General features: G+C 32.3%; 1 protein-coding gene across 1 annotated transcript in view; it reads left to right on the top strand.

Moving 5' to 3' along the window:
- Positions 1-1,454: 1,454 nt before the first annotated feature.
- The window catches only part of LOC105663968 (cyclic nucleotide-gated channel alpha-3-like), a 1,281,713-nt gene continuing 1,265,635 nt past the window's right edge, over positions 1,455-17,532 (top strand). The window contains exon 1 of the mRNA XM_076536535.1: positions 1,455-3,907. The gene's annotated coding sequence lies outside the window, so the exon portion shown is untranslated. The remainder of the gene's footprint in view (positions 3,908-17,532) is intronic.

Below are 17,532 nucleotides of genomic sequence, written 5' to 3'. Positions count from 1 at the left end.
TTTAAATCCATAAAATAGAATTCTTTTTTTTAACATTTTATTTGCAATCAAGCACTTTAACACTAAAATTGCAGAAAAAAATTAATAAATGGACGTAGTTACTTTGGCCTCTGAACGGATTATGATATAAACATTACCATTCAAACCCAACATCATAATAACATCTTCATGATTACGTATCGTATCTGATCATTTATCTCACATATACCCTAATCTACTAACTTTCCGTTCATTCTTTATTTTAAGTAGATTTAACCATCATCTTGTCTTTTTATATTTCCTTTGTGTTACAGATATGTAGGCATTTCTTTTTATCTACATCTCTGGTATTTTCTCATCTGCTATCGTGCAACTCTCTTTCATTTATCTATCTACGCTCTTCTATTATATTTCCTGTTTTTTTCATGTTTTGCATTCTTTTTACATCCGCTCATTTTAATTTTTCGCACAATCCTTCCCTTGTTTTAACCCGTTTTATTTTATTAGTACATTTCTATTTTTGCATCCGGTAAGTATCGTCCTGCATTCTTTCTTTTATTTTTATACCACTTTTTCTGTTTTCGGAGATATCTTCCCTATTTTTCTTTCTTTTCATACTAGATATTCTAATGCGTGTTTACATTACAATAATTTATTTATGTTTCATTACCATGCATTATTTACAATTTGTGAAAAAAATTACTATTGGGTGCATGTGATGTAAATTTTGCTACTATTGAATTTTATATTAAAACAAATATAAGATGTATATTCGGCATTGTTCCTTTTTTTAATTCTTTTCCCGTCGACCTCATGTTTCAATCATTTCTGTCTCTTCCGACCGCCACTCCTTTTCTTCCGCACTACTTTTTTTCCCTTGCCCCTATCCTTAATACACACCTATTTTCCCCATTTCATACTTTCTCTCGCTGTCCTTTTTCAATCGCAACCATCTTTCAGTGCACCTCCTCCTCCAATCCGCAGCTGCTTTTGATCTCTATCCTTTTGATATTTTCTCTTTCCAATTTACACGCTTATTCCAACAATATCTCGCTTATGGTTCTCTTTCCATTCTCCTAACTGTGACCCTTTCCCTTCAACCTACAAAATCTACACGAACCTTTTTCTTTTCACGCAACGTCATCTTCCTTCAACCCAGCTTCTTCTCAGTTCCACTTTCCAACCCTTTTTCCATCTCAGTTTCTCTCTTCAATCCACATCGCGGCTTACTATCCTCGTTTTTCGCTTCTACCCCCGGCGTGTTCTACAGATGTCTCTGTTGAACCAGCGCCCTCTTTCATTCACTCTGCTTGAAATATCGTTGTCTTCGTTCGACTTGAATGTTGCGTCGTACCGACTGGTCCTGCGCGATAGGGATGCTGCGAGATAATCGTTCCCCCTTTGTCCCGCGAACAGACGACCCCTTTCGGTCACCTACGCATCGAGGGAAGCAGCAGTAAGAGCCAGGCCGCCGCCATAGCCGCTCCCTGGGCAACCAAAGAGGAGAAACCGGTGTATCATTCTCATTTCCTTTTTTCCTTTCTCTTTTTCTCTCTTTCTGTCGTTTAATCCGTGGTGTTACGTGTTCCACCGAGGGAAATCTAACCTATACCCAGTCAGTGTTTATCGTTCATTGCGATTCGGACCATACGCCAAAAATAAAGCTACCCTTCGCCGGCTGATCATGTGACGCGAATACGAATACGATTCGTTCTCATTTGATGTGCCTGATGACAACGGATGAACGGTGCTGCTGACGACGTCGCTCGTGGAACATCTTCGATTTGCTGCGTGAACGTGGACGACAGCGAGCGCGAGCTGATGCCAGTGCACTAACCTCGATTCTGTGACATTGCGACGCTAAATTCGAAGCAGACCGCATCAGACGTCGACGGCGTTTTAAGAGAAACTCGCTAACAAAAGGACGTGGGTGATGAAGCTTTCATTCTTTTAAAGAACCGAAATCTTTCTCTATTGTGTGCATGTTGGAAATGAGCAGGTAGCGTCGAATGTACGTTTCGAGGCCAGGAAAGTCACAGCGATGCTGGTGTATCATTAGGATACCGCAGCTTCGAATTTGTCGATAGAGCCGAATATGGATTAATGGTATAGCTCGATAATTTGACACGGCAGCGAGAACGCGGCTGACGATGGTGATGATTTATCACTGCCGAATATACATTTCTGTGTAAATGACTTAAAGCCAACAGACATTGTTATATGTAAAATAAGGATATTAACCGTTGTCTTCGTGAGATTATTTAGAAGGTACTATCGTTCAGAAGATTGACGAGTTTTATTGGGATTTTATTAGTGTGTTCGATGAAAACTAGATCTGCCGAGACGTAAGGAAAGTTTGCGACAAGACAACTTATTTTCACTTTATGAACTTTTATTGGCGCAGAAACGTTGATGTCACGTTTGGTTTTTCAACAATGGAATAAAAGTTGCTTCAAGCGATTAATAAGTTCAACCAGTGGAAAGAAAACTAAGGAAACATCGTTTGAGAGGAGCAACAAAAACTATGCACGTGTTGTTCGAGTGGGAAGCAACTATTTATATTTCGTGCTCGATTTAACGGACAAGTTATATCAAATAGTGCAACATGTAAGTGGATACCGTTTAAGAGAATATTGAAACAATTGAAGGTTTTACAGGCGCTTTGCTGTGCTTGAAGGATCCTCCAACTTAATATACGTTTTGTGTGTTATTGGGTTATTTGACTTTAACCTTTCACACCTTTAAGAGAAGAGCTAGTCAGGGAATTAGATATCAAACTGACGGCTCCGGAGACTGTGAAAGTTCTTGAAAGAATCTACTCTGGTATGACGGATCTAATTGAACGTATAACTGCTTGTACTTATCGAAAAAGGATTCCTAAATAAAGCGACGAAGTAAGGAACAAAAAGCTACTAGTGCATTAGTGTTTAGTTATTGCGTGAACGGTTATTGTCACGTACTTCGAATTTCATCGATTCGTATAGCGCAACATACGTCGAGGAGCCATAACGCAATTATTAAGTGTCTTCTAAATGCCGGATATTAATCACTGACATCGAAAGAATTCTTTCATCGACAGGAGTAGACATTTTTATTAAATGTTTAAGCTACAATTTCTCCGCTTGCTATGTACAATTACCTGAATTTGCGATATTATACATTAACCAGTGAGGCATTTTTTCGCGAAGCTGCAGTACTTGCATTATCCGCACGAGCAACTTCATTTCTGCAAACAATACAAATATTTCACGAACGAACAAACTACATCGTCCCAGTTCCACAAATAAGCGTCGATATCGAAAACGTTCTCTGTAAAGAAGTTCAAACACCGACGCATGCAAACAGTTCATTTTCACGTTAACGACGCGTAAACATACTAGTCGGATGACTTGCCATTTCCATATCCTTCGAACCGCATGATCGAAAATCGAATTTGATACATTTTCTCAATTTTTTGACACGGTGATCGGAACAAAAGTGTCAATCAGGGTATCATAGTGTCACGTGACAATCCGCAGATCCTCGATGAGTTTGATTCAAGGATAAACTCAACTTGTTGCGAGAGAACGCACGTACAAGGTGGGAGGTGTACCAAAGTGTGTCTTCGTGTCACCCACGGAGAGAAGAGGAGCGAAGAGCGTCACGACGCTACGTGCCGCAAACGTGTGGCTAGCGCTGCTGTAACTATCACTGTCATATGAGTAAACGGGAGAAGATTATACTTTTTCACGTGAGTGCTGTACTGTCACAAGGTGTCGTTACTCAGTTGACTACTGCTGATTCTCCGGACGATCAATCGGTATCGCAGCCTTTGTCTCTTCCGTTCGATTTCATATGGTGTTCAATGGCGTTGCCGATTTCACCCGTCTGCATTTTCGTCTGGGCTTTATGAGACGTGCAGACGCAACGTGTTCAAGCATCGGTGCAGGTATGTATACTAGGATGTGCAACACTTCTATGTATGCGTATCAGGGTGCAAGTACGCTCACGATTGGACCGTTTGGTACTTAGTAGCTCGTTCGAATTGCCATCGAAGTAGTTTAATCTAACGATGCTACTGCACGTTGCATCGATGTTCCTTCGATAAATAATCTTAATTTCTTCGACATATCGCGAATGTCTAATTTATTAATATTTCTTTTAATTACGTACTGATCAGTTTTGCATATGAATTTACAGACTTTTCATTCTTTTGTGTTTAAAAATAAATTGTTAGATATGAACAAAAATGTTATTTTTATTTGGTAGAGTACTTTGATATCTATTAATGTTTTAGTATTTAAAAATTTTATTTTGAGGTGCTAAATCAACACGTGTACACAAACGGAGGCTTGAAATTATTTTACGATATTTTTGTGAGAATGTGAAAGATTGTTAATAGAAATAAGAAACTTGTTACCAAGTTACACTTGCGTCAATGACAGAATGAAACAAATCAATTGAATTTATTTTTTCATATAACTACCATTACTATTTACGACTGCCTACTTTTTTTGCACACTACTTTCGTTACACCCAGTAACATGAAATTGTCTTAACAGACGAAAATTAGTGTGACGTAAAGCGAATGAACAATTAAAAATAAGTAACATGAGGCCGACGATAAAACACGATGGTGGAGGTTTGATGGTATGGGGCTGCGTTTTTAGTGTTGGTGTAGGGAGGGGCTGGTTTTTATTGAACATATTATGGACAAGAACAAATATTTAGACACATTAATAACAAATTTATTAAAAAATGCAACGAATATGGGTATACGCGACAGTTTTAAGTTCTACCAGGATAACGATTCGAAACACAAATCAAGAATAGTTCAGGAATATTTATTATATGCTTGTCCGAAAATGCTCCATCCTCCACCACAATCACCAGATTTAAATCCAATTGAAAATCTATGGGACTTATTGGATCGTAATGTTAAGACCACTCCTATAAAAACAAAAGACAAATTAAAAATACGACTGACGGAAGAGTGGAAATGCATTACTGAAAATTATTTAAATAAAATAATTTCAAACATGCCAACATGTTTGCAACACGTCATCAGACAAAAGGGATATCCCACAAAATATTAAATCAATATTAAAATTATAATTTTGTTGTTACATACACTCTAAATAAGAAAATATTTTATGTAATAGTTTATTTACAGAATAACCATCAGTTATCACAACGCATATTTATGGTTTGGAACATTGCGAAATTATTACAAATTATTGGTGAAGTATGAAATAATTAAATATTTTATTATTATACAGTATTCTCTATTTCAATTTTTTCATTTACACTTTCTATTTCATTTTATCTCATTTGTAGTATCGTCATTCAAATTATGTATATATAATGTTTAAATAATTATTTATAGAATGTTTTAATATGAGCATCTTAAATATCTTTATTAGTTTTATGATGCAAAAGATATTACAGAGAAACATTAATTTATTCGTAGTGATAAATATTTTAATGGTTAAAAAATTTTTTTTAAGTTCAGTTTTTTTGAGATATCGAAGTTACTGAAGTTTTTATATGGAATAACATATTTTTATTTTTACGTTAAGACGAATGCAACTATCAATAGTACTATGATCTTTATGTGACCTTGAGTACGTAAAATTCACAAAAAGTTGGTACGTAATGGTCAGAATAATATAAGTAATAGAAATTTATTGCAGCAAGTGTTGAAATGTATGTATTGAGGTAATTAACAATCTTAGGTCCTTTTTTAATATTTTACATTTAATAAAAATCTAAAATAAGAAAAGTTTATCTGTAGTGCACAAATGTAACGATATGTTGGAATGATTAATAGATAAAAGTATCTTTTGTATTTGAATCATTGTTATTTATGAATTAATGATTATAAGATCGGTAAGTATTAATTGTGGCATGTTCATAATATTAAAAATGTTAATATATATAAATCGCAAACAGTGAGCATAATGAACGGTAATTTGTAATTCTCCAATTGAAATGACAAATGAGTCTATATATCATAATTCTTTGAAATAAATTGTGTTAAAAAACATTATTTATACGTGTCTTACTAATAAACATAGATCATATGAGTTGTTCAGTTATAATGTTGGCTAAAAAATGATAAAACTGCACAAGTGCTGTTTTTAGAAATGAAGAATTTAATTAATTTATGAATTTATCATTTTATCAATCATTTACAACGGACTGAATTATTACAGTTCTGTCACATGCTAAACTTTTGTTATTTTTACACATTAAAATCCCAATTTAAGTATCATTAATCTTAATCCAAGAATTCGCGCCTTCTAATGCACAACTGGGGTCGATATCCGGACCACGAGTCTTTTGTCCGTCCATTGATTCTTATACACAATAAGAGCACGTACTACGACATAAATCTCCCCGTTTTTTTAATAAGGAAGAGATTAACATATAGCAAATTTAGTTCGATAATGTAATTGTATAGTTTAGAAGCGAATTTGAAAAATCATCTGAGATAGATTTCTACCACATTCTGAAGTTTTACGGTTGAAAGATATCTACTGAATTGTTTATCTGAATATCTAATATTTATAATTGTATTTCTAATCAAACGAAGGAGTATGTTGTAAACCATTATTGAGAAGAATTATTTAAAAAATTTCAAATATTTATACATATTAAAACTTCTGCTGGTGAAAAGGACAAGTTAACAAATTAAGACTAAGAATAACACTTTTATGTTTTCACCAGTTTATGTTTTCGTTTAAACACCTTCGAAACTAATCTGTTGTTTTTGTAGTGCGTAGTCTTATTAAAACACTGTAATAGCAATAATATAACAATACATGTACGTAGCACATCATTTTTATATAATATTTTAATTCATCATTTTACAAATAATTTTTAATTAAAATTTGTCATTTTTAACTTTTACTAAATAATAATTGTAATATTAGAGTCTGCTATTTAATAATAATCGAAATAGAAATTATAATAATTAGTAATAATTATATTAATCATATGTAGTGAACAGTACGTGTAATTCTGTTCACATCATCACAACGAAAGTTGTTGCCTATTTAATACTGAAACTATTCAACGATTCATTTGACCTGGTCGCTAGTTTCTTCCTTGAATTAAAAAACTTATCAGGATACTTTTATTAAAGTCTATGTTGTCGAGATAAAGAATTAACATGTGTATTAATATTCATATTTTATTGCTTATTCATTTATTTTTCCATTTTATTTTTTATTTTAAGTTGTGCGTGCATTATACCCAGGTAGGTTTAGTTAATAGCACATCAGTTGAATGGAAACAAATCAATTTCCCACATATTTTCTTAATTATGTGTACTTTACAAATAACAGTATATAATCGAAACTCACATATATTAATAATATGTTTGCAACGACGCGATGTCGATCCGATAGCCTTCAGATGCTATATTCTTAAGTCAACATCTAATATGGAATTGATAATGAAGTAATATTTTATTCTACAAGGAATTCATTTACTCCAGCAATTGTGGATTCTAACAAAAATAATAATTGACTGCTGTAAGCTTCAATCAGAGGTAGTGTTTGTTAAAGTTGTTTCGATTTGTACAGATTGAACAGTTGATTTGTTCTGTTCTGTGCGACCTATCTCTTGAGTACGCTTGTCTGAAAACATCAAGGGGACGGGAATGTCATTGGGAATAAGACACGCGGATTGGTAATTGAAATTCGTATTGATTTAACAAAGAAAACGGTCGGGGTGCTTGTGATGCTGCAAAAGTTAATGATAAAATTAACCTTCGAACTATCCTGGCTGGGTAAATTGTGACCTGTATCTATATAATGTGTATAATGATGCATCCATTAAAGCTAAGCTTTATTGTTATAATTATGCAAACAAAAAATATATACGCACAAATAAGAAAAGTGGCTTAAATACTTTATTAATCTAATTTGTACGGTGAGAGACAGTGAGAGTAACAACAGAAATAAAAGGCAGAAGAAAACTTTCCTTTGGTAATTAAACTACTAAATAGAAGTCGTCCTAGTCTTTTACTGCAAAACTTTACGAATTTCTATTATAGGTAAATATAAGAGAAAGATGTTATATTAATAAAAGATTTTAGAGAGTTTATTTAAAAATTGTAACCGAAGTACAAAATGACTTTGATCTGTTTTGTACTTTGATGCTGTGCATAATGTGTCTTGTATGTAAAACATTACTAGCATGTACTATAAATAAAAATAATAAAAAAATGTTTAATAAACATAAAGTCTTATATGTTTTACTGGTAGATTATGAGAAATATACGAAGTAATAATGGACAATCTTTTTTTTTTAAACTATATATGAATAATTGTCGACTTTCATATATTTTTAATAACTTCTAATAACGCATTGATAGAATACGTTTATATAAACATACTTTCTTATCTTTGTTTACGAAATATGCTAGTATAGTTATGCGGATAAGACTGGAACACCTTATATGCGATATTGAACAACAATACAGTCCGTTGCCATTTCGTATTATTTATGTAACTTTTTAATAGAGTATTGGAAACATTTTGCTGATATAACATTTTTTATTTTTAGAAAGATAATATTTTAATAAAGTTTAGCTGTGAAAACTGTATTACGCAATATGCCTCATGTTTAATATAATTGTTAAATAATGGATAGTAGAATAAGAATATAGAGACTTTTATTATCATTTTTATACAAGGTGTTAAGTAGACCGATAGAATGTTTACAAAGGATGAGACAAGAGGTCATTTTTAACGTATTTAGCTGTATATACCTTTATGCAATGTATTGTGGTTCTTGAAAGTTTGTTATGATTAATATAAACTCCAAGTTTCTATATTTTCTTATCTTCAGAACGTACTTTATTTAAATCACACAAAAAGATTCTTTTGAATGTGATTCTAAATATTTGGTTAACGAATGAAATTGCCTGCATATTGTGTCTTGTAATGGAAGTAAATTTATAATCGGTGGTTTCTCAAAAACAATTCCTATCAAATTAAAATGTTTGTAAAAACTTTTTTTACTTAGAATTACATTCAGAAAAATTTTACTGCGTGATTTATAATAATCATAATAAACTTTTTACAATCGTTTACTTCGGAAATGTCTGGTAATAAGTGAAATTAACAAAGTGGCTAATATCTCCAAAACCATGATACTTTGCATTAGCTAAATATGTAATTTGAAAACTGCAAATTCTTCATAGCAAAATGAAATATTTTTTGTATTATTTCAACATACACTGCTCAAAAGAAATGTGGCACAGAAAAATTTTAGGCAAAAATTGGCCAAATTTGACTGATGATAACTCCGTGAAAAATCATTGCAAATTTATGCTCTTTTTTTTAAATTAAAGATTGAGATTGCAATCGAATTGAATGGGGACTGCAAAATTCGAGAATGATTCTCAACGAGGATTCTCGACGATAATTCATACACACACACAGATACTCACATACAAATACACACAAAAAAAGGCTCATGTCAGAGCCATATGATGTGCAAAATCTGTTCAGCAACCTCTCCGAGGTGCATATCGGGTAATGCTAATGCCGGCGGTATATGCCATAAATGCAAGGGTTTCTTTAAAGTTCTGTATCTTTGTGAGAAAAAATAGTAGCTATTTTTCACGTACTGGAAATTGAAGATGAAGGTTTGGACTTTATGCTGTTGTAAACAGTATCACCAAAAAAAAATGTGGCAAGTCCATGCATTTCGTCAAACTTTGTAATTTTCAATATTGCAAACATGACATCGCATTTACGGTGTTATTGTGGTAGGGATGCATCAAATTTAAAATCAAACTATAGGGTCTTAAAGTAGAAATCTCAATCTTTAATTTAAAAAAAAGAGCACAAATTTGCAATGATTTTTCACGGAGTTATCATCAGTCAAATTTGGTCAATTTTTGCCTAAAATTTTTCTATGCCATATTTCTTTTGAACAGTGTATAAGCGGCTGAACATTAAATATTTGCTTATTGACAACACTAAGCTTTAAAATAGTTAATATATTACTTGTTTCAACCGAAAACCAATCTGAATTAACCGTCAGTTTTTATTAAAAATGTTATTGAATTGTGTATGTACAATAATTATTTTTCTTAAACCTTGAGCTTCAAAGTAATATTCGTATGTTATACCATATTTTAGATTATATGGTAATATTTGACTTTCATTTCATTTAATAAAGATTGGCAGTAAAAAATTAAAACAGCTTATAGATTGGACAAATATATAAATAAAGAGGTTTCAATTTTAATATACAAGGTGTCCTATCTAATTTTATTACCTGGAATATTTTGCTTATTTTTGATAATATCAAACCATGTTTTTAAAAAATTGAAAAATATAAAGAAAATATAATGGTTACCGATGTTTCTTTAAAATTTATATTTGATTTTCCTGGAAATTTATTAGAAAATAGTACAACTTATTTATACCGTAAGACTATAAGTTTAGTAGATATTTATATTTAATGAATGTTTTTCATAATTGTTCATGGTATTTTATTATAAACTAGTCGCTTAATCGCTTAATCATCGAATTTGTAATATTTCACATTATTTCACAACGTGATTAGTATGTACACGTTTCGATAATTTGTATTTCAGCACTTTCTTTAATGCTTGTTCGATTTTTGAAAGTGTAACTTTAACAAATAAAGTATTTTGGAAAACTTTGAATTTCCATTGTAACTTATGTCATAACAAATTATAAAAATAAATTATCAAATATAAATATCGATTAATGATTTTTCTAAATATCCAGTAGGAGTGAGAAATACATTAAAAGATATATGATTCTATTTAACAAAAAATAAATGACCTTCATATATCCTTTACGAGTTCATAGAAAAATGAACCATGTCAAATTATGTCTCATTTGAAACCATTCAATTTGTACTCGAAAGATTTGTTATATTTTCAGAAATAAAGGAGATAATTCAAATAACAAAAATTATATTGGGCACCGTGTATATTACAAATTCTATTTGTTTACTGTGATATACGTGACATAAACATCTTTTGCATAATTTTAGAACATATTTGTATATTTTATATGTATGTGTAAATATCATATATTTCTCTTATATTTATCGCGCTTGAATATTTGGAGTCTAATTATAAATTCTGAGTGAATTCACATGTTGTGCAGTACACTCTCGTTACATTGCCACTTTTGCATAAAAATTCATATTTATTAGTGCGTATCCAGTAGCAAAATATTCTGATAGGACGCAAAAATGTATGTAGATTGTTGCAATATCGAAAAAATATAACTCTTCTGACTCGTTACGTTGTCAATTTAAAAAATTATTTGTTTTCAAAGCTCCATCCGTAATAATTTAACGAGCTTTACTGTAATTTCTCTCGATTGCTGACAAGTTATACAAAATAAAAATGGTTCAGCTCTTGTAAACCGATTTTGGACAAATGGTAAAACATAATTTGCGTTCGTGTTACGAAATGTTGATTAATAATAAACATAATTTGAGATTTTCGTGATTTGTCGATGTTTAGCAAAACAAGGTATTTTAGATTGTGTAAAGCATTTTTGTGGGAGCGAAGTTTTTAGAATATTTTTTGCTCACGTGTGTAGCGTATAACGGGGTTGTTGAGGTTATTCTACATGACCTTGTTGATCCAATGTTAGGAAAACTTCCGGGTACACGAGACCGTAATCTGGCTACGTTGTGATATTCGGGATTGATAAATCTGATCTCGTTTACGAGGGACTTGTCTTAGATGGCCAATACTTCAGGAAAATGCTCTCGAATTAGTTTAACCTTTAGCATATAAAGGTGAAACGAGCGGGTTCGTTGAGGGATCTCATGACTTTTTATTGGTGTTTTAGTTCGTTTCACAAGGCAGATGTACTATTTACGGTCAAAATGACCAACACTAATTTATGATTTTATTTTTGTCATTCTTGTGTTACACTATTTCGTTAAAAGTAAAATACTGAAATAAAAAAAAATAAGTTGTGCTTTTGTTTTATGAACTCAATTTGACAAATGAACGGCTCATCTGTAGACTCAGTTTATTTGATAGGAACATAAATGTTTGTGTAATGGAAAATAATTTTTTATTGAAAATATAATTGTAACAAAGAACACAGAATTTAAATATGAAATTTAAACGAATGAATAAAAATAGTATACAGTACTTTCAAAAAACACAATTGCAAAACAATATAATATTTGAATAGTACATATTTCCGTTATAATTTGTTTCATAACGTTTCATTATGTTACTGTGATTTAGTAACAAATTAAATGAATATGTTCACTATATTCAGGGAATAAAAACTCTGTACGCTAGCTTAAAAAATATCACATTTCTAAATTTCTGTATTTCTACATTTTTAATGTTCGAATTTAGTAGTTTTGAATTTTGAAATGTTCAAATTACCCGATCTCCAAGTTCTAAATTTTTCAAATTCTTAAACTTCCAGTTTTCCAAATTAACATTTCTAGATTACTAAACTTTTATGCTTTCAGTCTGTAGTTATCAAATTTTGAAATTTTCAGTTTCATAAAATTGTCAAATGTTCAGATTTAAAAGCTTACAAACTTCTAGACTATTAAATACTCAAATTCTCAAAGATCTCTATTTCCAAATATTTAGACCTTCAGATTTTCAGAATTCCAAATACCTAGATTCCTACATTCCCTAGATCCACAAATGCTTGTCTCTAAACACCTACGTTTTTAAAGTTCTAGGTGTCCAAATATCTAGATTTCTAAATTTCAACATATCTAAATTTCCAGAAATTCAAGTTTTTAAAGCTTTGAATCACATTTGTTTACGGAGGCTAGATTTGTTCTCGACTGTATCTATGCGTTGTAACATGTATGTTAAATAAGATTACTAAATAATAATGAGATTCTGGCGTAAGCACCAAATGGTTAATTTTGGTTCTCTTACAAGAAGGCGTCGGATGTCTTGAACTGTCTCGTTTTTTATCAATGACCGAACCATTCACGACTTCCTGTACGTAAACGACAACAACACACCATCAACATCATTCTTTTCTTTTACGCTCGATTCATAGCAATTATACCGAACTTCATTCGCTCTTTCTGCATCCTCGCCTTCCCTACTCCGTGGCCAGATCCATAATGAACATCGTTCCATTCTAAATCGTTTGAAGACAAAATAGCAACAACTGATTGACTCCAACGATTCTCGAAAATGCATTACCGCTAACATGTACATATTCAGAGTCTAGACAGGCAACACGAACAATTTGTGTAACCTAATCTCCTTGGGGATGAGTTTCATCCAGTGTGAACGTATTTAAAATACTTTTAACAGGTTGGCGCACCAGTAGATACATAATGCAAGCGTGGCAGCAAATTACCTGAGGCAAACTTACGGCGAACTACGTTTTGTACACATCGCTCAACAACACTTTCGTTACTGAGCTCGTTTGATTTGAATTCTTTTGATCTCTTTTTTTTACGAGGTTATCTTAGAAACCCAGGTACAATTATATTTTTTCATTTCAATGGTCTATTTGAAACAAAAGATTTTAAATAGTTAAAAAGAACTAGTGATTACCGCAATTTTTTAATGAAAAATACGGAGGTTTGTTTGCATTTTTGATTTATGCGAAACAAAATATATTGCTTCGTTGAATGTGAAAGAGCACGACTGAATTTTCTTATCAATATTGAACTTATGCAGTAAGTGAGTTTAGTGTATGCAGGATCGTGTCTAAGGGAATTGTGGTAATAAAGGCTTGTCACACGTTGGTTTTCAAAAATGTGTAATATGCTATAACAATAAACGGAGTAATTGGAAATACACTGCTCAAAAGAAATATGGCATAGAAAAATTTTAGGCAAAAATTGGCCAAATTCAACTGATGATAACTCCGTGAAAAATCATCGCAAAGTTATGCTCTTTTTTTTAAATTAAAGCTTGAGATCTCTACTTTAAGACCCTGTAGTTTGATTTTAGATTTGATGCATCCCTGCCACAATAACACCGTAAATGTGAAGTCATGTTTGCAATATTGAAAATTACAAAGTTTGACGAAATGCATGGACTTGCCACATTTTTTTGGGGCGATACTGTTTACAGCAGCATAAAGTACAAACCTTTATCTTTAATTTCCAGTATGTGAAAAACCGCTACCATTTTTTTCTGCAAAGATACAGAACTTTAAAGAAACCCTTGCATTTATGGCATATATCGCCGCCATTAGCATTACCCGATGTGCAGGTCGGAGAGGTTGCTGGACAGATTTTGCACATTATATGGCTCTGACAGGAGCCTTTTCTGTGCGTATTTGTGTGTGAGAATCTGTGTCTGTGTATGAATTATCGTCGAGAAGCCTCGTTGAGAATCATTCTCGAATTTTGCAGTCCCAATTCAATTTGATTGCTTCCATATTCTGCAGTAAGTCCAAATTTGAACCCTATAGAAATTTAACAAGACAACCTACCAATCTGTAAGATCTATCGCAAATCTTAACTGAAATTTGGAATGACATTCCACAGGAAGAAATTAGGGCTTGCATTAACATGAGTAATCGACTGTAAGGGATAATTCAACAACGCGGTGGAAACACGCGTTATTAGAATTCAAACATACAGACACACAGATACTCACACACATATACACACAAAAAAAGGCTCTTGTCAGAGGCATATGATGTGCAAAATCTGTCCAGCAACCTCTCCGAGGTGCATATCGGGTAATGCTAATGCCGGCGGTATATGCCATAAATGCAAGGGTTTCTTTAAAGTTCTGTATCTTTGCAGAAAAAAATGGTAGCGGTTTTTCACATACTGGAAATTAAAGATAAAAGTTTGTACTTTATGCTGCTGTAAACAGTATCGCCCCAAAAAAATGTGGCAAGTCCATGCATTTCGTCAAACTTTGTAATTTTCAATATTGCAAACATGACCTCACATTTACGGTGTTATTGTGGTAGGGATGCATCAAATCTAAAATCAAACTACAGGGTCTTAAAGTAAAGATCTCAAGCTTTAATTTAAAAAAAAGAGCATAACTTTGCGATGATTTTTCACGGAGTTATCATCAGTTGAATTTGGCCAATTTTTGCCTAAATTTTTTCTATGCCATATTTCTTTTGAGCAGTGTAATTAGAAATGATTACAGGTCGAAATAGATCTGTGCATGTTGCCGATCGCTTTGTAACTGATTCTAGTTTTCTTTTGTTTTTTTTTTTGTCATTTCCCTCGCATTTCTTCGCACGCACACATGTACTCATGCACAGTCTTTCATACTCTCTCTTACATACGCTCCTTCATGTATATGTTCCGATGAACGTTTAATGAAGAAGTTAAAGCAATTACAATTTTTTTTTATATTTAGACAGTGTAAAGTTATAACTAAATATGTTTATCCGAAGGGGTAATATTTGTATCTTCAGACAAAAAATAGTAGGACTTTTAAATTAATTAACCAGTTAAGTATGTTTGACGACTATATCCGTCATGGAGATGTGGCAGAATTTTGTGTCATGACGACTATATCCGTCATGCGTAAAATTTTGTTACAATTTTATATAAGTTTTGAAATCTGTTTATAATATAGAAAAAATAAAATGTAAACAATAGAAAGTTTTTCTATATTATAAACAGATTTCAAAACTGTCTTCAATCATTTGATTCTTAAATTTTTAGTTATAATATTTTATAATTGTATCGTTGGTAGCTAAAAATAATAACGAATAATAACAAAATATGAATAATAATAAGTATGAAATAATAATACTAAAAAAAATTAAACATTGTAAATATAAAAAGTGGATGTATATTAAGCCCCATCATTGATGCTGGTTGCGCGTAGCCACGGCACTGACTTGGCGAGGAGAGCGAGCTATGGCCGCCTGGCGGCAAAACACCGCGCACGTGCTCCCGGCAGATATTTTTTCGATTTTCTGGAATTGCATGCAGCTACAACATTCACCTCACATAGTTTCTTCATCAGAAATGTCTATAGAATTCGATACTGTATAGCGAATTCGCGCTACATAAATAACTTTTTCTAAAAATGCAAAAATAATACATAGGAAATGCGTACAACGGCCGTTTTTTAAACTTTCATCAATATTTACACCTATTTAGAATTATGCAATATAACAACTATATATACCAATTTATTCGGATCACTCTCCTCTATCTTTTAAAATTAATTTGAATATCCTAGCTTTTTTAGTTTCCTCGCAATATCGCATTTTCTACCCAAAACACGTGTTTTTACAAAAGCTCGTGTTTTTCAAAAACTGAGGGTGATAGAGTAATTCGGTTTCGGATTCTTGTTCAGGATGAGAAACTCTACAAGGATCACCCAATGGGTATTAGAAAACAAAATTTGTGTTGAACAGTGTTATTAGTGTCTGTGTCACGACGCGTAATGGAGAAAACTATCGAACAACGTTATGCGATTAAATTCTATGCTAAACTGAATAAAAGCTTCACCGAAACGAATTAAATAATTAAGGAGGCATACGGGAATTCTGCTCTTTCCTATTCTCAAGTTTCCAGGTGGTTGAATTTGTTCAAGAACGGTCGGGTAAACGTGGAAGATGATTTCCGCTCTAGGCGGCGGACAAGCACCAGAACTGACAAAAATGATTCCCGTATCCAGCAAACATTTACTACGACACTATTAACTTTTTAATAGTGATCAATGAATGTTCGAATGATTGTCACACCGCTTTGCGCGTCCAAGAATTCTTAGCCAAGCACAGAATGGTAATGTTACCACAGCCTCCTTACAGTCCTAACATATCTCCTGTAGATTTCTTCCTGTTCCCGAGGATCAAGTCTGCCCTCAAAGAAATGCATTTTGGAACCATAGAAGCGATTCAAATCGCCGTGACGAAGGCGATTATACGGAGTTCCCATTAACGCCTTCCGGGATGCGTACCGTACATGGAAAAGTCGCTGGCAAAAGTGTATTGAAAGCCATGGGATGTACTTCGAAGAATTTTAAAGGTTCATATCAATAACATAAATACATTTTTTTTACGTACCCAATTGCATTACTTTCCGGACAGACTGTATATATTAAAGTATCTATTAAGTATCATAGTTATGTTATATATTTATAAATTCGAGCTTTTAATTCACTTTCTTAATTGGCAAAATTAAGAAAAATGTATTAAACTTTATCATTCCGCACTTTTTCATTTTTTCGTATTCTGTTTTTTATATTAATGTTAAGTTATTGTATGTCATTTATTACATTCCAATCATCGTATCAAATGTAACAATTTTTTTACAAATGTTATAAGTTATTTTCAAGTTTAGTTTTCTTGAAAACGAAGTTGTATACGAGCGAAAATGTCTTATTTTATGTTTTTGCCTTTTACGCAAAATTACCATTAGTTCTCAATGAGTTGTCAATCATTTATTTATAAGCAAAAAAGAAGGAATCCAGCCTAACCCCACTAATAGCAAATGTAGTCTAATAAATTAATACTTCGATTTTTATGTCGTTTATAATAAGAAGAAAAAATAAATGTGAAATTACTATAAATAAAATCATAAGTGGTCAAATAAAATAAAACAACAAAAATCGAT

The sequence above is a fragment of the Megachile rotundata genome, chromosome 10, assembly GCF_050947335.1.
Source record: "Megachile rotundata isolate GNS110a chromosome 10, iyMegRotu1, whole genome shotgun sequence".
In the NCBI taxonomy this organism is placed as follows: Eukaryota; Metazoa; Arthropoda; class Insecta; order Hymenoptera; family Megachilidae; genus Megachile; species Megachile rotundata.
Note: the sequence above shows the minus strand (reverse complement) of the source record. Positions and strands in the feature narration are given on the sequence as shown.